Source organism: Eurosta solidaginis, chromosome 2 (genome assembly GCF_040869045.1).
Source record: "Eurosta solidaginis isolate ZX-2024a chromosome 2, ASM4086904v1, whole genome shotgun sequence".
Taxonomy (NCBI): domain Eukaryota; kingdom Metazoa; phylum Arthropoda; class Insecta; order Diptera; family Tephritidae; genus Eurosta; species Eurosta solidaginis.
Genome location: NC_090320.1, coordinates 104,674,440 through 104,696,707, shown reverse-complemented (window position 1 = coordinate 104,696,707; position 22,268 = coordinate 104,674,440). Strand labels below are relative to the sequence as shown.

The following is a 22,268-nucleotide window of genomic DNA, read 5'->3' as shown; positions in this document are numbered from 1 at the left end:
ATCCCTGAAGCGTGCATGCTCTCAATTCTTCCGGAATGAGGGGCGGCTAATAAAAAACCCAGACTTAGGTAAAGAGTATGTTCGAGAGTGTTTCCTGCCCCACCACGCCGTTATTAAAGCGGAAAGTACCACTACAAAGGTACGCGTAGTATTCAATGCCTCGAGCCCTACGGCCAACGGGAAGAGCCTAAATGATATTCTACTCCCAGGCCCAGTTCTACAAGCCGATCTACCCATCCTCATATTACGATGGAGGCTATACCGTTTCGTCTTCAATAGCGACATCGAAAAGATGTATCGACAAATTTGGGTGAACGAAAATCACACCAAATTTCAACGTATTGTGCATCGCACTTCCCCGAATGACCCTATTAGTCTTTACGAATTAAAGACGGTTACCTTCGGAGTGAATTGCGCTCCATATCTCGCGATAAGAACGCTCCTACAACTGGCTGACGACGTCGCAAATTCACACCCTACAGCGGCTAGCATACTAAGAGAGAGTATGTACGTAGATGATGTTTTATCTGGAGGACACACAATAGCGTCAACCATCAAAGCAAGAAACGAGATTCACGAAGCCTTACACTCAGCTGGCTTTCCATTACGCAAGTGGACTTCAAACTGTAAGGAAATTCTAAAGGACATCCCCAAAACGGACTTGCTCAGCGAGGATTTCTTAGCGTTCGAAGAAGCTAGTTCGGTAAAAGCCCTGGAAATACGATGGAACGCTAACTCAGACGTATTTTATTTCAAGGCAGGAACCCTGGAAAATGGTGCAAACATCACCAAACGAGCAGTCCTATCCGCTATAGCCAAACTTTTCGACCCTTTAGGCTGGCTTGCGCCTATGGTCATTGTGGCAAAAATACTCATGCAGAGTATTTGGTTGGAAGGCACCGCTTGGGACGAACCAGTATCTACCAGCACGCTGGAACGATGGAAAACCTTCACCGACCAATACCATGAAATCGATAAAATCCGGATACCTAGATGGGTTAACTTTTCTCCAGGAACCGACATCGAGATCCATGGATTTTGTGACGCATCCGAGAAGGCTTATGCAGCAGTCATTTACATGCGTGTCAAAACGGATGATAATGTCTGCACAAACCTACTTCTAGCCAAAACCCGAGTAGCCCCAGTGAAAACTCTTTCTCTTCCACGATTGGAGCTTTGCGGAGCCGTGCTGTTAGCGGAAATCACCGAATCCATTTTCAAGAACCTGAAGTTGGGACCAGTGAGAGTTCACCTTTGGACGGATTCAACTATCGTCCTCGCATGGATAAGGAAACCGCCGTGTTCCTGGTCCACTTTCGTCGCACATCGGATCACCAAGATCATCGACATGGTCGGAAATAAGGACTGGCTGCATGTAAACTCAGAATCTAACCCAGCAGATTTAGGTAGCAGAGGATTACCTGCGTCTGAATTGGTCAACAATTCGTTGTGGTGGCAGGGACCTTCTTGGCTGCAAGAAGACACTTCCCAATGGCCAGCACAAGAAAGTGACTACATCACCTCCGTAGAGGAAAAGAGGGCGAAGACCTGCGCAACAACAACAGTAAATACTATCGATGTTCTTCAACGCTTTTCAGACCTACCTAGGGCTTTACGGGTGCTCTCATACGTAATGAGGTTCTACCGAAGAACTCACCCCAGAACAAAAAGCATTTCAGGTCAAGTCACATTTAATCTCTCCGGATGAGATCAAATCAGTAACCCAACTCTTAATTAAAATCTATCAGAAACAACATTATAGTTCCGAATATAATGATCTAAAGGCCGGAAAACCAATTGGAGGGAAAAGTGTAATACTCTCACTTAATCCCTACTTAGACCAAGATGGCATCATTCGGGTAGGAGGGCGACTCGGGGCGTCAAAGGACTTAGCTTTTACTGAACGCCACCCAATCCTCCTCCCATACAACTGTCGGTTATCCCGGCTGACAGTCCTAATGTTTCATCAACAAAGTTTGCATGGGGAGAACCAACTCATGTTGCGTCTGATACGCACCCAATACTGGATACCTAACATCAAAACCATGATTAGGGCTACAATTCACAATTGCAAAGTTTGCACTGTACACCGAAAGCGTGCTCAGTGGGTATTCTCCCTCGCGAACGCACGACATTCAGCCGTGCATTCACGAATACAGGAGTCGACTTTGCCGGACCCTTCGACATTAAAAGTTACCGCGGCAGAGGGTGTCGACTATCCAAAGGCTATGTCTGCCTTTTCGTGTGTTTTTCCACACGAGCGATTCATCTGGAGGCCACTACTGACCTCAGCACCCCATCATTTCTTGCGGCTTTTGCCCGTTTTATATCTAGACGCGGATGTCCCAAAAACGTCTACTCCGACAACGGTACAAACTTTGTCGGAGCTTCAACGATCCCTACGATCGGAATTCAAAACTTTCATTTCACAAGCCCGAGACAATGCTGTCTCGAAGTACAGCCACCAGTCACTCACTTGGCATTTCATCCCTGCGGGCGCTCCCCACATGGGAGGGCTGTGGGAGGCTGGAGTGAAAAGCTTCAAAAGCCACTTCAAAAAGATAGCCTCACCACACAAATTTACATTCGAGGAATTCCATACACTCTTGTGCCGCATCGAGGCATGCCTGAACTCGCGGCCGCTCAGCCCGGCATCCAATGACCCAACGGACCTTGAGCCGCTTACTCCAGGTCATTTCCTCACTGGCAGCCATCTACTGGCTCCGCCAGAGCCGGATGCTAGTGAGAGCCCTGCCTCGATGATCAATCGGTGGCAGAAACTCAAAGCCCTCCATCACACTTTCTGCAAGCGATGGAAAACCGAATATCTATCCGAACTTCAAAAAAGAGTGAAGTGGAAGCATCCCAAACAAAATATAAAAGTGGGAGATCTCGCTGTCCTCAAAGAGGACCACTTATCTCCCAACGAATGGAGGTTAGGTCGAATTGTCAACGTACACCCCGGCGAAGATGACCGAGTACGCGTAGTCGACCTCAAAACCGAGAAGGGTCAAGTCAGACGACCTTTGGTCAAACTGATCCTTCTTCCAACGGAAGAGACGGATTGCGAGAAGGCTAAGTGCTCCTCCTAACAATCCCTCCGTTCCTCCATACCCCTCCCTTCAAAAAAAATCTTCCCACTCACTCGTTCTCCCATAACGAGGATACCAGAACAACCATAATGCAGATCGCCCATCTGCCACCAAGCACTTATTTTAATTTTGCAAAATAAACCCCACAATTCACTCGCTCACCCAGAGCGAGGACACCAGAAAATCCCACAATTCACTCGCTCACCCCGAGCGAGGACACCAGAAACCATCCCATTCACTCGTTATCCCATAACGAGGACATCATAAAAGCCTACCGCAGAAGGGCATCATAAAAGCCTACCGCAGAAGGGAACCGATCTGCCACAGAGTCTAAGGGCTTTCGGCCCTTTGTATATTTTAAACTTCCAAAATTCAACACCCATTCACGCGCCTCGAACGAGGACGCCAGACCCAGGACGCAGATCTACTATCTGCCAGAGAACATAAATGCACTCGGACAAAAGCACGAGGCCAACAGAATTTTTTACTTAATGAGTAGGGACAGCCATATTCTAAATATGGGTTAACCTCGGTTTACAGAACTTTGCGGAAACCATGGAATCGGGGACCTTCGTAAACCTATGAACCTAAGAAACCTAAGCCAAAACAAAATTCATCGTTCAACGTCAAAAACCTCGACTAGTAAATGATTCGCGTAAAGCAAAAGGAATCCATATCGTTGGTAACTAGTGGAGATACCATAACGAAATGCACTCAATGACCATGTTGAATGATTGCTCGGAACCTTCGTCTCTATTTAAGAATTTGGGGAAGAGGTTATATTTGGAAATTAACGGTTCACGGACACGAGCTTTCCGAAACGGGTGAATACTCTTTGTTTAGCGGGATCGCACAAAAGTTGGACTCTTCTGCCCAAGTTAAGGCCGGAATCTAAAGTTCTAAGACAATAAGCCATCTTCTTTTGTTTTTGTTTTGGTCAGTTCATTGCGGCTGCTGAGTGGCGTATCACCCCATGCCGGCTACATCTTCAAATCATGCTATCTCAAAGTCAGAAATTTCCCAATACAGGATTTGTCTCCAAACCGCCCTATATTAGAGTGAGATTGAAGAACACTTAATCCCGGTATGCTTTTCATTAACTCCCTCCTGTGACAAAAATGCTTTGAACTTATGCTCGTAGGGGGAGTTTTGGCAACATAGTGCATTTTTGAATAAAATTCTAACGTACGGCATTCTTCAAACAATTTCGGAAAGGAATGACCAAAACAGCATGACTTTGTCAATTCACGAAATCTTTAGTAGAAACGGAATTATTTCCCCAAAAAACCTTTGGCATTTACAAATTTATTATCATTACTAATATACTACCAGAGATACTTGTCTACTACAATTTCACAGATTGTTCCTCAAAGCACAAACCTCTATTATTGAATCAAACTCACCCACTCACTGAGACAGGTTGAGGCTGTTGCTACAACACGCTTTAAATCTTTGGTTGCACTTTTCTATACGAATTTCATGCATACGCGCTTCATGTACTGCGATACGGGCTATCACACGCCATGCATTTGTACACGATAGCTAAATGACTCAACTTCCTCCAGCGTGAATTGATAATTTCTGAGAGAAAAAAAACATAAAATAGAATTGACATCCTTTTCAGTAACTGAGATATATATGCATATCTTTTAAACAATCATACTTAATCACCTTGATTTTCGCTCACATAGCCACTTTTTCCACGTTCCTCACAAAAGTCTTCCACCTCAATCAACGACTTTGGCAACAATTTTAAACGTAAGAGCTGCAGCAACAGTTCCAAAATATGTTTCCATCCTTCACGCAAACATTCCCCATACTCATGATAATGGCTTGAAAAATAAGTGACAGCATCTCCTGATCAAAATCATTGCCACCATTTAGGCCACGTAAATTTTGGCGAAGTCCTCTGATGTCATTGGCACATGCAGGCGTTTTGCATTCGAGTCATATTGATCCATATTTAACGCGATGGTGGCATAAGCCAAACTGAAAGCTGCATCTGTGTTGACAAAGGGCTCAGTGCTTTGTTTATGCCAGTGATCAGCAACATGCTCAAGTACAAGGAAAATTAACGGCGCTTCGCCCGGCAAACGGAACGTCTCCAAGTACAAACGCAGCGCCTGATCCACTCTCAAACCAGCAAAATCAAATGAATCCACAAAATTCTTTAAAACCTCTGAATCAACACGCTTTTTCTTCGATGTATATTCACCAATCATTTTTTTTTACCAAGCCCCGGATTCTCACGCAAAAACAAGGCATAGGTTCGAGTTGCGGGCCCAATATACCATGCTCTTGCAAGTATTGTATACCCTTACCGGGTCGTTGATTAACCAGTTCCGTTTTGGAGATGCTCGCGCGCTAGGCCTGCATTGGCTACACCACCGCCAGCGCCTAGGCGCAAACATGATGAGCTATTAATGAATTTGGATATGTTTTCCACAACCGATCTATTATCATCATTGCTGCCATCGACTATAATGCTCTCCAGTTCAGAGTTATGACGTGAATGACCCGTGGAACTAATTACACCTGTGGCCGAACTGCCACAAACTTCATTATCAACATTTTTTGAGGCAACACAATTAGCTTCGATAATCTTAATAACCGAAGCCAAAGTGTCCAAAGCGAGTATGTGTGTACTATAGACAGCCTTTGTAGCAGAGTGTATTTGAAGAGTAAGCTTACTAGACCTTCAACCAAGTCGGTACAATACAATTCGCAATGGTAATTGAAATACAGTTCCGAAACAAAACCTGGTACCCAAAGCTGAAGCAAATTTTCCAATGCTAGCTCGCGCATTTCATAAGGCGTTTATGGGCTATCGCTTGGAATAATCTCAGATATTTTTTTGAGATAAGCTTCTAATTGGAATTTCAAGTGATCGCGCAATGATTCGAAAAGTAAAAAAGCACAGCTGTAGATCAGCTGCAAAAATTGTTCGGAGTTGAGTAACGCTAACAAACTCCTGCACAAGTCATCTTTGACCAACTCCAACAGCGTATCGTATTCGCCAGTGCTATCTGCACCCACCTTAAGGGCAACAGTGAGTAAGCTTAAGCCCATATGAATCATGGTATCTGTATTCTGCTGAGGTATCTAAGGGATTGCAGAGCAATACAAAGAAACTGAAAAGTTGCGGCATGCATGGCAAACCTCAGGGGAGCAATGATGCTGAGCCTTCTGAGCCATCAATCGAATTTTGTTGCGTGAAACGCACACCCACGGAATGTATATATTCACTGCTACCCCCTTCATTTGTCTGTAAGGCGTTCATTTCACTGTCACCAACAGGACATTAAGTACCACCAGCAATAGTGGACTGTGAATCAGCTTGTGTCCGATTGTCAACAGCGACATGCTCATCACAGTGTCCTACATTTATAATGGGCTCCATACTACTTCAGCATCGGTTATACCACCCTGCACTGTAGCAGTCGGAGTTTGGGTAATTTTGCCTTGCATATCGAGTATATTTCCTGCGGGTGTTGCAGGTGTTGGAGCCAATGGTGCCGATTTTACCTGTGGTATCATATGAAATTGACTTAAAATATTAGCGGCATTTCGATCTTCGGAGAACTGTGGTAGACGCGCGCTTAGCGAACAGACCAACTCCTTTATAAGTGATTTTTGATTGCCATGAAAGTGTATTGCGAGTAAAGGTAGCATTTCGCCTAGCGATGCCGATGTATCTTCACAGAACAAAAAAAAACAGGGTTTCGCGTTATCTTTGGATTTTATAATTGGAATGTTTACATTCCTAAAGACGTCTGCGTCGGGCTGAGTCGCAGACAACATCGGTCCAGATTTTCCACCAGTTCGGTTACCTCCACTCAATGAACTTCCACCAACCTGCAAAAAAAAAAAACATCCATTAATATCTGCGTCAATGGGCATCGCAAAGGTGTGGCAACTGACGGAGCGGCCGACGCCGCAGCTGGAGCACCCCTTTGCAATGCCGGTAACCTAAAAAAGAAAAAAAAAAACCCAACAAAACCCGGTGCCCATGCCAATTTGCAGGATCGTCACCGCCTGCATCCATCACCAGTCACCTGAAAATAAAAGAAAATGCATTAATAATCCGAAATAACATAAACATATTTATTGAAATAAAATTAATTCAAAAATTTTTCATTACTTACCATTTTCTTCCAATTGTCCATGCGTCATGCTTCAATCGCCGTAGTAAAAAGAATTGAAAGAGCGAAAAAAAAATCATTCGATTTTTTTACCGCTTCTTTCAATTCTTTCAATTCAATGGAATTTTACATTCTATACACGGGTGTGTATGAATGTTCAGTTGTTTTGTCTTTTGCCGTTGGCATATTTGTAACCAACGTATGTACATATGTATGTACGTATGCCTACTTGGCTCGCCATATCATATTAGTGTTGCATAAAAAGAGGCAACCGGGTACCGAAAACCCGCAAAACACAAAATCGGGATCGGCATTTTTTTAACCCATATGGGCGCCCGGGCAGTCCCAAAACATACTTACTCACAAAAATAAAGGCGAAAACCTCATTTAAAAATAATTATGGTCTCATTTACAAAAAAAAAAACAACAAAAAAATTCCTTTTTGATTTTTTGATTTTTTTGCCTTCGGTACTGCTTGTTTTTTTTGGCTGGGGGGCAGGACTTGTTGTTTTTCAACAACAAATATCACAAAGAGTCATTATAAGGGCTCGGTACAAAACCAATCAGAGTCCCGAAATTAAAAAATCCGACATGACAAAGTCCCGAAATTGGAAAAAGTCAACTGTTTATACCGGCCTAGTGTGCTACTGCCCCAGTGACCTAGTTTTTTTTCAAGGGCAAGCAAATACATATATGTATATATATACTCGCACACCACAAATTCACCATACCAGCTGTCAGCTAACCAAGAAATACACGACAGAGTTGCATGGTACATTTCGCATAATGGTACGGGCAGATAGAACGCGTCGCTGAGAACGCATCGCCAATCTGCATGCAAGCACCGGCAGGTGGTACACTTTCTAATTTAATTACGATTTGCGCTGTTCTTCATGAGCTTTCGCACAAAATTAAATACATACCTTTGTCAGCCTCTACGCTTCGTTTTAAACTCGGTTTATTCATATATTTTAACGTAGGTTTGTTAATAAAACACCACGCGTATCACGAAAACAAGTAATTTTGCGCGGGTGGCTTGGAATCACGTCCGCTCCAACCTCCCACACACTGCGATCTTGCTGGTTTTTGTTGAAACACATAAGCTGCTCGAAATCACAGCACTAAATACTTTGCAAAAAATGCTCTCGTCACTCCACGTCATTTGACTAGTCATCTTACGGTGATGGGTTATATTCGTAGTCACATTTGCATGGGCGTGGGTAGGGTTTGTGACCAGGTGTTTTGTAGGGTAATAATATAATACCCAACTGACGAAATGCATGCGCTGCAGCGAAAACGCGCATCACCCAACCAACCTCACGGCCTCTCGCCCTGGCACATCCATAAAAATGCCACAGTCGCCCTGAGAGCGACACGACACGTTATACGCTGGAACGGAGACCTCGGCCTCTTCGTCCAGCCCAGAAAAACCTCAAAACCATCGAGTCTGGAACGGAGACCTCTGCCTCTTCGTCCAACCAACAAAAAAAAAAACCGCAAATCTGGAATGGAGACCTCGGCCTCTCCATCCGGAACGACAAAAATCAAAGAATAACAAAAAATGGTGCCAATCTGGAACGGAGACCTCGGCCTCTTCGTCCAGCCTTACTGGCCATCGACTATACACATGTTACATTCTGAATTTCTGTATTTAAGAATTATGTATAATCCAATGGCAAGAAATATTCACTTACATCTGTTCATCACCGTTAACTTTTATCATCCTAGCTTAGGTGGCATGCTATGCAAGTCGGAAAGGACTCCCGGCCATTTTGCGTCGCCGACGAACTCTTCATTTAGATTAAGTTTAGTGTGTAAGTCTTATATTAATTTTTTCTCGTTTCAGCGGAGGTCATTGGCGGAAAACGATGTTGCGTATCGCAAGGGGGGCCGGCATGTTTAGGCAGGATGCCTAACTTTTCCGCATCTGATTGCGACCCCCCCCCCCCCCCCCCCCCCAATGCAACTCTGCAAATCGATACTCGATACTCGAATTAATTTATAACCACCCACACCATCACCCTCATGCATGTGCATGCATGTACATGCGCGTGTATGTGTGCTTTTTGTCAGCACTCATGCATATGCATGTCGGGGTTGCTGTGTGGGTGCCTTTCCCCTCCAAAACGGAGGATTTTGCGGGTCAACGGTTGTAGCTTGCTATACAACCGGCCTCTTTGATTTCAACAGCCGTACCATACGCATCTGCCGCCAGCGATCTCTGCCGTGTTCCAGCATATTCAGGTAATATTGTAACAAGTTTATTTTACCTCTACCCAATAAAGTGCATTTTTATAACGAGGAAACTCCTCCCGTGTTCTTCTTTCTTTTCTACTGAGTGAATCATCCATTGAGCGAGATCGACCCTTGTGCGCCTACCCACTGCCGGTTTACGACGCATTCAGGCCGAACATAAACTTTAGGACAAAGAACAAAATTTTTTTGTAGAGTCGTGTTATCCATACACAATTTCTCTAACATTTGAACTACAATTCTTGGTACACCAGTCGCAGTTACTAAATGTTGAATAAAGTCTACTCTGCAATATTCCTCAAAAACCCCAGCCGTAAATCCTTTTTATTCTTTTTGGATTACCCAAAATCAATGACAACTTTTCCAAACTATCAATAACTTATGCAGCGTCTTTTGACCTTACTAGGTACAACCAGACGGACTTAGAAAACCCATCAACAACTACCACAATATATTTGTACCTTTTAGAAATCAAATCCAAAGGGCCTACATGGTCTATGCGAAAAGTTCGTCTTCTTTATCGATTGGAGAGAGAAATCCTTCCTTCCTTCCTGCTTTGTCCTCAGTAATAATACACCCAACACAATTTCGAACTACCCAGCTACGTTTGAACGTAATTGTGGAATATAAAATTCTTTTTCTAAGCATTCCTGCGTTTTCTTTACGCCAAAATGTCCTTTACTATGCACTTCCAACAGTTCCGTCGTTGGATCTTTATATAATAAATCATATTTCACAAAAAATTCTGAACACTGCTCTCTCAAGTATTTTCCGTATAGTCTTAATCCATTCATCGCTCATCTGAGCTCGTTTTAAATGATGCCTAATTGAATCTTCTAATAACAAACATGCGACACGACTTAATGCATCTACATGCTTCATCTTTTTCCAGAACGGTGTTCAATCGTAGGATCAAAATCCTGAAGGAAAATAGTGGAACCTCAAGTTTCTTCATAGCTTAAGTGAATACAATCTGTAATAGGTTTGAGCTTAAGTCCCATTAGATAAATATGCCATTTTTTTAGTTCCTCAATGATAGGAAGAACCTCCAGTTCATACGAATGGTATTTTTCTTCTTGTTGACTGGTGCGACGACTCATATACTGAACGGGATGATATAGCTGATCTGTAGTATATCTCTGCAATAAAAAAAAAAAGAAAGAAAAAAACTGCTCCGTAGCCATACATGCAAGCATCCGTATGTACTTCCGTCATTGCTGGGCGGTCAGATATCTTAAGTACTAGGGCACTTACTAAGGCTGCCTTTAATTGTTCAACAGCTAAACATTCTTCTTCTTCTTTTCTTTTCGTTTTTGTTTATAATAAAACAGAAAATCATGAAATAAACTTTAGGACAAAGGTCAACATTTTTTTTTAGAGTCGTGTTATCCATACACAATTTCGCTAATATTAGAAGTACAATTCTTGGCCGTAAATGCTGTTTCCCTATCAGATATTATTCTTTTTGGATTACTAAAAATAAATGAAAACTTTTCCAAACTATCAATAACTTATGCAGCGTCTGTTGAACTTACTGGGCCTACATGATATATGTGAAAAGTGCATATTTTTTATCGATTGGAGAGAGAAATCCTTCCTTCCTTCCTGCTTTGTCCTCAGTAATAATACACTCAACACAATTTGGAACTATCCTAACTACTTTTGAACGTAATTGCGGAATGTAAAATTCTTTCTCTAAGTTTTCTTTACGCCAAAAATGTCCTTTACTATGCACTTCCAACAGTTCCGTCGTGGGATTCAAGGGGTTGTGTAGCGCAATATATAGCTTATCCAACCCAATTGTCAACCTCACCTTCGAGCGGCGAATCCCGTTTCACTAACAGACGAGGCTCTGGCGACCCCAAGCTCGTCATGGAACTTGGGGGTGGGGAGGGAGGGATGGCCTGAAGGTTTAATGTGGCCATATAAATCGTTCCCGAGATGGTCGGGCCAGCACCTTAATGGTGCTGTGTTACCGGAGCGTATCGGATCTGTATCCGACAAAGGATCATCACATCGATAACGCTCCCCAAAGCCTTCGGGGAGTAACCTAATCACTACAACAACAACAACAACAGTTCCGTCGTTGGATCTGTATATAATAATTCATATTTCACAAAAAATCTGAATACTGCTCTCTCTCAAGTAATTTCCGTATAGTCTCAATCCATTCATAGCTCATCTGAGCTCCTTTTAAACGATGCCTTATTGAATCTTCTTTTCCGCATCTGATTCTGATCCCCCTAATGCAACTCTACAATTCGATACTCGATTTAATTTATAACCACCCTCATCACACACGTGTATGGTTGCCTTTTGTGAGCACTCATGCATATGCATGTCGGGGGTTGATGTGTGGGTGCCTTTCCCCTCCAAAACGGATGATTTTGCGGGTCAACGGTTGTCGCTTTCGATACAACCGGCCTCTTGGATTTCAACAGTGATCTCTGCCGTATTATTGCGTTTATTCAGGTAATTTTATTTATTTATTTTATTTATTTATTTATTATTTAAAGTCGACGACAAACTATGGTCGACTGCATAATATAAAAGATATATAAATATACAACTCAAAAGATAAAATTTAAGATATATCGAGATTTCAACAATGTTATATTACAAACAAAGAAATATTAATGAACATTACTCTTTAGTTTCAGAATATAATAATAATAAGAAATATGAGCAGAAATAAGATCTTATGCCGAAATCTTATACTGGCGGAATGCACAAGATTCCGCTCAGCATGATTTCGGAATGCAGTGGATTCCAATCTTCCTGTTGGAATGCAACAAGATTCCAATCAGCATGTCATGGGAATCCGGCAGTGCTAAGAGTAGTGTAATGAGGACACGTCATCACAAGGCATAAAAAAGTAACATGACCTGTGTTGTTGGAATGCACCGGATTCCAATCAGCTCGATGCCTGACCCACAAGATTATACTGCCGGAATGCATACGATTCCGGTCAGTGACTCATGAAAAAGCATGTTTTTTACGTTGTTGGAATGCACCAGATTCCAATCAACACAGTACTGTCTTGTTCCTTCTTAATGATAATGTTGATAAATGTTCCTCCATCCTTAAGCGAGATAGTTCCTGTTTTTTATGGAAGGAATAAAATGCCGGCAAATTAAATTAGCTTGTATCTCTTAAATTAGATAGGCAAGTATTACATTACGTATAGTGGCAAAAGTACATTCAAGACTGATACAGCTATACAAGTCATTGTAGTGCGCGCACCAGATAAGAAGAGGATTATTTTTAGCAAAGTTTCGTCGCCAAGGGGTAAATAGAAGGGAACGTAGTGTCTGGATACTCTAGGGGGAACCGCAAAAAACAAGCGGCTGAGGAGGTCCGCAGAATCAACTTCTCCAATAATGAGCTTATGGATGAACAATATCCCCAATAATATTCTCCGATTTTCCAGAGTGGGTAAGTTAATAAGAAGAAGTCTACTTCTGTATGGAGGAAGGTGGAGACTTGAGTCCCAATTAAGGACGCGCAATGCAAATATCAAAAATTGCTTTTGAACTGACTCAAGACGCTTTATATGCTTTTGAGAAACAGGGGACCAAACGAATTAGCAATACTCGAGTATTGGACGAACCAGCGATGTGTAAAGAACATTAGTGAGGTACGGATCATCGAACTCTTTAGCCCATCTTTTAACAAATCCAAGTAAACCCAACGCTTTGTTGGCTATAGATGAAATATGCATGTTAAAATTCAATTTCGGATCAAAAAGACACCTAGATCATTTGAAATAGATATACGCTCCAAAGGCGTACCATGTATTACATAAGATTTCAATGCTGGCTTCACTCGGTGAAATGTCATATGCTTACATTTAGAGCAATTTAAAGCTAGTAAATTTGTTGTGCACCAACATTGGAACGAGTCCAAGTCGGCCTGAAGAAGATCCAAGGAACAAAAATCTGTAGGACAGTAAGTGTAGCAAAGTTTTACATCATCCGGATACATTAGAGTATGGGAATATAATATTGTCTGTGGCAAGTCATTAATGAAAAGGGCAAAGAGCAAAGGGCCTAGATGACTTCCCTGGGGTACGCCGGAGGAAACGATTCTGACAGATTGCACTTGAATAGGACTTTTTGGGTCAGGTTAGAAAGATAGATTTTCAGCCACATTAATAGGTGAAACGGAAAGCCCAGTAAATTAAGCTTATGAATAAGCAACTCATGGTTGACGGTATCAAATGCTTTGTTGAAGTCCGTGTAGATGACATCCGTTTGCTTGTTCGCTAAAAATCCTTCCATAACTATAGAGGTGAATACAAGCAAATTTGTAGTGGTTGACCTTTGACGAATAAAACCGTGTTGGCATGGAGATAAAAGACTAGAACACTGATATTGGAGTTGACTGGTAACAATCTGTTCAAAGACTTTAGGAATGACTGAAAGTTTAGCAATACCCCTGTAGTTTTCAACTTTTGACCTACTACCTTTTGTATACAGGGGTATAATAAAAGACTGTTTCCAAAGTGCCGGGAATGACGCAGATCCCAGAGATAGCTCAAATAATTTTAAAATAGGCTCCTACATGTTTTCGTCGCAGTACCTAAGCAATCAACTAGGAACACCGTCCGGTCCCGGAGAAAAGGTGGGCTTCAAAGATTGAAGACTCTGAAGAACAATATTACCATCAATAGCAGGATTCCTAATGTAATTCGAGCTATATAAGCGATAGGGATATTGACCGGAATGAAAACCACTGGATGAATACGTGGACTTAAAGAACTCAGAAAATAGTTCAGCAACGTCGTCATCAGTGCAAGCTTTTTTACCTCCAAAGGTTAATGAGGGAGGATACCCAGAAGTTTTCCGCTTTGAATTTACGAAACTGTAAAACTTTTTTGGATTTCTAAAAAATTGGGCTTTACAACAACTCAAGTAATTTTTATAACAAATCTGATTAAGACGGTGAAATTTAGAACGAGCTATTAGATATTTAGAGAGGTCTGCAGATGCTCCAGATTTCTTGAATCTCTTATAAAGCCTAGATTTAATGTTATTAAGTCTGATAAGTTGCCTTGAAAACCAAGGGGGCTTATTCGAACATATGGTATAGCGAGTAGGAATGCAGGTATCAATGAAGCCATCAAGCGTACTGTAAAATATAGATATAGCAGAATCGACATCAGTGCAAGCATAGAGATCCGATCATCGGAAGCCAACAGATCATTGAGCATAATGAAATTAGCTTTGTAGAAGCATCTAGATCGGGGACGAGACTGTACTTGAATCCTACGGGGTAGGCTGAAATCAAGTGATTTCTCTAGCGTAGGGTGAAGAGGGTCTTCTGGAAGGGATAAAGGTGGTATTTGCGTAAGGGCAGTACCCACCGAGCCAGCCACAAATAATAAACCCAGCATTTTATTTCCACTATTTGGAACATTGTTAATCTGTAAAAGAGATGAGTCTAACAAGCAATTGAGAAACTCATGTTGAGTAGTGGGAGTTAAAAAATTTGAATCACTTATATTAACCCAACTAACTGTTGGCAAGTTAAAGTCACCAACAACAACAAGTCGATCGTTATCTCCCAACTACGAATGCAAATCGCAGATGGTCGAGCTATGACTAGCATAAACATCCATATCCGAACGAGGTGGTATATACGAACAGCAAACAATTACGCTATAGCTACGGAATGAAAGCCTAACTGCTATGAATTCGATATGAGAGATATTGTCCAGCGAAATCAACTCAGATGATAGGTTAGATTCAACAGCAATAAGGACACCTCCCGCTCTAGAGATGCGATCACGCCGATAAACAGCATATTTATTTGAAAAAACCTCAGAATTGTAATTATCAGGCTTTAGCCAGGTCTCCGTAAAAGCTACAATTTGTGCAGAAAAGTTGAAAGAATTAAGGAAGAATGGAACAAGTTTTGATCGTAAACCACGAACAATTTGGTAATTAATGAGAAGACGGGACAGATCAGCAATTACCTTTGTGTTGTTATTACTGTGTTCGTCATACCGTTTTTTGGCTGTAATAAAACAGGTTCGGCTCTCGCCTTTCTTGTGAACAAGTGAACCACAGTATGCTTACGCCAAAAAGAGGAATCAAGTACCTTATCGAAATATTCATCTGAAAGGGATATTTTAAATGAGGAGATGTCTCTCTCATATTTAAAGTTAAATTTATACACATTGATGTTACTAGTGGGTGCAACACCAAGTTTAGAGCAAACGTAATGAGCAATGCCATTTTCGGTAAGCGAGGCGTGTAATCGGGACACAAATACAGCCCTACGAGGTGGCACGGCAGTCACCTGCAAAGGAGTAGCGGATAGCGCACCAGAGAGCTGGGAAGGTGCGGCCGTTATAGAACAGCTGACAGAAAACTCATTGCTTGGCCTAGCGTTGGTTATCGAGCCCGTCAAAGAAGTACTATTTTTTTCAGGTACACTTGTATCGCTAGCAACAACAACTTTTATATTTCTTAACTCTACATTTTAAAGCCTTTCTATTATAACGATAAATCTCGTCTTTTGCTTATTCTCTATTCCACACGTCATATTCCCATTGAGATCGACCCCGGTGCGCCCACCGACTCAGGAGCAGACGCACCCCGGCCGAACATTTGGTCCTTCGAGCCGTTTAAGGAAGCAGCACAACCCTACATACAGTCCACTATGAAATTACTTTCCGGCTATAACAATTGGTATTTTCGAATTTTTTGGTGATACGTGTCATCCACATTACCCTACAACTTTTTCAAAATACCTCGGTGATATAATCTTGGTGGTACAATCCTGGTAACACACACCATCTGCTACAAATCATTCGTAGTGAAAATCATTTTTTTGGTAATACACAAATACTACAAGCCACAATCAACAGCTATACCACAAAAGTGTGAGAACATTTATTATTTCATATCAGCGTCAAAACAATGAAGCCAAACAGCTGAAGCAACTGCAACACCACAAGCTACTTGCCAAGCCAAAGCAGCAAATCGCAACAAAGTAAGTGCAATATTTCTTGCCACTTTTTTTGGTTATAATAAACAAAATCGTGTATAAAATCTAAATTCTGAGTGCCACACGCGAAGTGATTGTGATTCACCGCGAAAAGTGTAAAACATTTTAGTGTCAAAAAGAAAAAATAAGTGCAAACGCGGAACATTAACATGGTCGGCCCCCTCCACCAGCGGTAAGGCTCTCCGGATACAGCACAAACAAGAGGTGCACTTAACCTCACTTTCGCATACAAATTTCACGCTATTGAATTACGGCAAGTCAGTTTCTTTTGCGTCACTTTAAGTTCACTAGTTTTCTAATCAATTTTTTTTACACAGTTTTCTTTGTCTTTTTTTGCAAAAGATTTATTACACGTTTTACACTTTTCTTCGCGTTTTTTGAAAAACCAGCACTGTTCCATAATAAAAAATCGAAAGTGTAGTGGCGACTGGCCCCCCTTTTCTATTTCACACAATACCTATTGATGTTGCTCCCCCCTGCTCCCTGTTTCACGACACAAAAATCATCTGCAAAGTCAGAAAAAATAAACAAATTAAAATCAATTATATAATATTTTAATCGTTGTTTGTTGGGTGATTCGCACGGGTTTATTCATCTTTATGTCCCCTTTTTTAATTAGTTCACAACTTTTCATCCATGAACATGGAATCGTACATCAGATTGGCCGATCGAATAATCGAACTCGAGGCCAACTTTAATGACATAAGTGCGGCTCTGCACACAGTAAACACTCTAGCAATACAGCAAAAAGAGTTGCAAGCTAAGTGGCAAAAAGCAGAGACCGCCCTCGATGAGTTACTTGACTCTGACACGCTTGAAGCAAAAAAGATTTCAGCGGTCAAGATCAAGCATAAGGCGGCATATGCGGTATTCCTGAGATGCATGTCTAACATGGCTGAACATCAAGCTAAATTGAAGCAGGAGAAAGATAGGGACGTTCGACCTGAAGGAGAACACGCGCGAGTTATGTGGAATGTCCCCTATACCGAAGAAAAAGGGAAAACAAGTATATTTTAAAATATACTTGTTCACCCACAATAAGAACTTAGTTGTTTTAAGTAATGCTTGCTCAGCACTCCACACCAGGCCACCCACACAATAAATAAAGTAAATAAGATATTTTGTTGCAACCAGCTAAACTGGGCTTTGTTTATGACTCCACTTTGGAAGCATACAAATGTACAAACATATATACATTAATAGAAACCAATTCAGTGGATGCCTCTGCTTATGTTGTTCTATAGAGGCATACAGATATACAAACTGACATACTTATTGGTGTCAACATTCGGGAATGCAAAACATTCCTGAATGAAATGAGATACCCCAATAAGCATAATAAATAATAATATTGACTCCAAATATGTTGCAGCCAAAGTACATATGTGGGAATATGTGAATTGTTGAGTGAGCTTAATAAATAAGTAATTATGTATGTGCATCGGAAAGATGCCTTATGTATTTAGGTTAAGGAAAAGATTGAGAAATATTGAAGAGGCAGTTGTTGTCCGGAATTTAAGTCGACCTGTCCATCTCGGTCGAGTGAAAATACTTAAAGAATAATTCTTCAAATCTGGACAATATATAAAATTTGTGTAACTAATTATAACAATTTTTGTTGTTATATCGGCCTACTGATTTTAAGATCGCGGGTTCGAATCGAGCTCAAGGCCTAACAATAATTTTTTATCATTATTATTGTTATGATAAATTTTTTCTTAATTGAAAAAAATTTTAAATTAGAATAGAAGAAAGAAAAAATTTAGACAACTGCCAAAGCTCGTTGTATAGATCCATTTCGGGAACTGCTAAATTCCTTCATCGGCAACGTTTAGGCGCCGCTGCTATAACCATTCAGCCATCACAGCGGTTTTTTGTTTGTCTTCATTAATCCTACTTCTATTCTGGTTCGTGCCAATTGATATTCACAACACTGCGACATCTGTTGCAGAATGGATGTGAATGGCTGAATGGTTATAGCAGCGGCGCCTAAACGTTGCCGATGAAGGAATTTAGCAGTTCCCGAAATGGATCTATACAACGAGCTTTGGCAGTTGTCTAAATTTTTTCTTTCTTCTATTCTAATTTAAAATTTTTTTCAATTAAGAAAAAATTTATCATAACAATAATAATGATAAAAAATTATTGTTAGGCCTTGAGCTCGATTCGAACCCGCGTAACTAATTATATAAATATATTAAATAAAGAATTTTGAATAATACAACAGCTAAAGTGCCATTCTTATTTAGTGACGATCGAAACCATAAGTAGTACCCCGCCCAACGTCTAACTTAAAGACGTAACTGGCGCAGTCGAGGCGAACCGGAAGAATTCTGAAAAAAAATAAATAAAAGAAAAAAATAAAATCGAAGAAAAAAAAATACATAAAATATTTAAATAAAATAATAATTAATCGGGCGGCAACTCAATAATAACATAAAATAGAAATAGTAAAGAAAAATAATAAAAGGGCGGTATAACGAAGTGGAATATTGGAGTGTTGCAATCCGGCACCGAGGAAAAAGAAAAAAGAAGGAGACCTACCAGGACAGGCAACATATGGAAGTGGAATTAAAGTATTGGCAAGAAAGGACAGAAACCCATAGCATCTATATATGAGCCGTTTATTGTGAAAGTGGCATAAGTCATTTCCAACTCATGGTCTTAAATGCATTGTTATTTTTGAACGAATGCATATATAGATGGTTCTACAATTATAAAATAATAATAAGAATTGCATCTTTTGGATATTGGATTCTAAAAAACTGGAGGCGAAGAGAGATACAAACAAATTACCACTGAACCTAAACGACATGAAATGACTTATGCCACTTTCAAAATAAACGGCTTATATAGCAGCACCAAAGAAAGGACATTAAGCAGGGTGAGCAGAAAAAAAAAATTTTTTTTTTTTTCATATTGTAATTAAGTAAATCTAATTGTAAATGCAAATGAAAATAGAAAAGAAAAATAAAATAATAGATATCTGTAAAGAAGAACGGAAATATTAAAAAGAACGCAATCGTTTGCAAAATATTGTTCGATAGAAGAAAAAAAATATATAGATGTATTAATAATAATAAAACGAAAAGTGTTTGTAAAGGAAAAAGCATATCTGTAAAGGAAAAGGAAAGTTGTTTTTTTGAAAAGGCAATCGTTGGCAAAATATTTTTGTTGTTGTTTGTTTGTGTTGGTTTGTTGAGGAAAAAAAAAGAAGGAAAAGAAAATGGCTCAAAATGTAAAGGCTTGCCTTGTGGCTATCACAAGACTGTTGTAGGAAAATGCTGCACAGCGTAATACGAGAGTTAGGCAGAGGATAGCTAAGGACATCAAGTATTTACAACCCTTTGAGGGTACTACAAATAATTGTTTACGACCTGAAGATAGGAGGATCGGCCAAAAATTTTTTGTCCCTAAGTCCACCAGATAAGTGGGACGAGTGTAAGGGTAAACTGAAGCAGCATTTTCGGTCAACAAAAGACCAGATGTCGATTAAAAACGACATCACAAATTTAAAAGTAGGCTCTATTGCCGAATTGAGTCGAAAAACAAAGGATATTCTTGACAATATCACCGACCTTAGCGCTCTAAGCGAAAATGGTGGTATTTTTATTTCCGCAGTGACCTCCTGATATCGGATCATTGTGGTAAATTTCCATTAATTTAAGTTTTTTGTCGTTGTCTGTAACTGTTTCGACAGGTTCTACTAATAGTATTTTTAAATTTTTTAAAATTGAATTCCCTGTACTTTTAAAATTTGAGATAGAAAAATATTTAAATAACTGATCATCTTTTTGCCATTCTGCTTTCTTAATGTTGTGTTTACCAGCTTCTTTTTCAAGCTTCAAAAGTAATTCATCTAATTGCATTATTTTGTTAGTACACACAATATTAAGTAACTCGAGTTTTTTATGTTTTAAATGCGCATATATTTTTAAATTGATTTTATCATTATCGTTGTCATGACATATTTGGCTTTTTATCCTATGGATTTTCTTGGAAAAATTATATGAAAATTTGTCGAATACCTGTAATTTAACATTTTCTTCGTTTATGTCTTCAACCGATTGTTGTAATTGTTCGTGACGTTTCGTCATAGACCTCGTCTGTACCGCTAAAATTTGATTATTGGAGTTTTTAAGTTCTTGAATTGAAATTCGCGATAACGCGTCTGCACCTACGTTAGATTTTCCTTTAATATATTCTATGGTAAAATTATATTCGGACAGTTCCAAACGGATTCTGGAAAGTTTCGACGACGGATCTTTCATATTAAATAGATAAACTAGTGGGCGATGATCAGATTTAACTTTGAAGTGAGTGCCATAAAAATATGCACGAAATTGCTTGATTGCAAAATATATTGCCAAAAGTTCTAATTCTATTATTGCTTTATTTTGTTCCGATTTGCTAAAGGATTTTGAAGCAAAACAAATTGGCAAGTCGTTACCATTATGATTTTAACTCAGTATCGCACCACAACCTAACTTTGAAGCGTCAACCGTAATTAAAAATTCTTTGGTGAAATTGTTACGTGGCTGACTGTTTGGGTGATGAGGAGCGGCGGCAAGCAGGTATGCTTGCGGGCCCAGGCTAGCTCGTCGTCTTGGGCGGGGTATTGCACCACCGACCTCACCCGCAGCCACATGAACAAAAAAGGGTTCATACCTGCATGTGTTTAGGAAGGAGATAAAAGGCTGAAAAAGATAGAAATAAACGTGAGGGGCAGAGTTAAGAGGGGAAAAAGATGGAGGCCTGTCCGGTCAGGTGGAGTATACCCTCCCTCTGCAGTGCAACTTGCACTGCACCGTGGGCACTGTGCTGACTCCTATCTACTTACAGTGCCCCCAAGCCTGACACTAGTCTGTCCCCTGTCACTCAGTCATTTTTTTCTTTTACTCACCTTCACCTTACCTTGCCACGCGCAAGCGCAGCACCAACACCACCTACCACTTTAGCCCTGCATTATGAAAAGATCTAAAATCTTCATCCATACATTATTCATTTATTAAAACAAGCTCAGAAAGGGAAGGTAAGCTAAAAGCTACGATTTCAAGAAAATGCAAAGTTTTAAATTAAACTACGCCCTAATACTAATTACACGTTTTCAATTCGAATGAAATTATTATTCGCAAAAAAAAAAACCTTAACCAAAGTAAAAATAAATGTTGCCCTAAAGATCTACCAAATTAATCAATTCACAACAATTTTCCCTTTTTCTTCAATTTACGACCTACCCTAATGTCTTACTAACTAATCGGAAAACTTATGGATACAATTCAAACGTAATAAAAGAAATTCCTTGCGCTACAAAAAAAAAGGCAATAAAGTTAAAGCCCTAATCCTTGACCTATCTCAATAACTGATGCAATTAAGAACGATGAAAAAGAAGAACGATAAAAAAAAACCAGTTTGGCCTAAGACAAAAATATGCCTGCATGTAGATACGTATGTGCATAAAATTGTGTATGCAAATATATTACTGCTCTTTGTCAACTCCTATTCTTTTCAAATTTTTGAGTATAAATTAGGAATTGCAAGTCAATATATGTGCATACCAGCATATATACTCAAAGAAAATAATATAAGTTTTACTCACTCACCATGTCACTCAATGTGTTGGAGGCGCCTTCAAGCTGTAGAGTAGATATGCTGAAAAGAGGAAAAGTTCAGAGCATACATGCTAGATACATACGTCTATTCAGCTCTCGATAACTCACTCGGTTTTGCAGTTCTGCAACGAGTGGGTTTGTAGTAACGAATCTAC

General features: G+C 40.2%; 1 protein-coding gene and 1 pseudogene across 6 annotated transcripts in view; one reads left to right on the top strand and one right to left on the bottom strand.

The window, feature by feature from the left end:
- The window catches only part of LOC137240117 (neurotrimin-like), a 2,444,277-nt gene that overhangs the window by 183,583 nt on the left and 2,238,426 nt on the right, over nucleotides 1–22,268 (top strand). The window lies entirely within an intron of this gene.
- The window catches only part of LOC137239301 (Golgi-specific brefeldin A-resistance guanine nucleotide exchange factor 1-like), a 63,351-nt pseudogene continuing 45,927 nt past the window's right edge, over nucleotides 4,845–22,268 (bottom strand).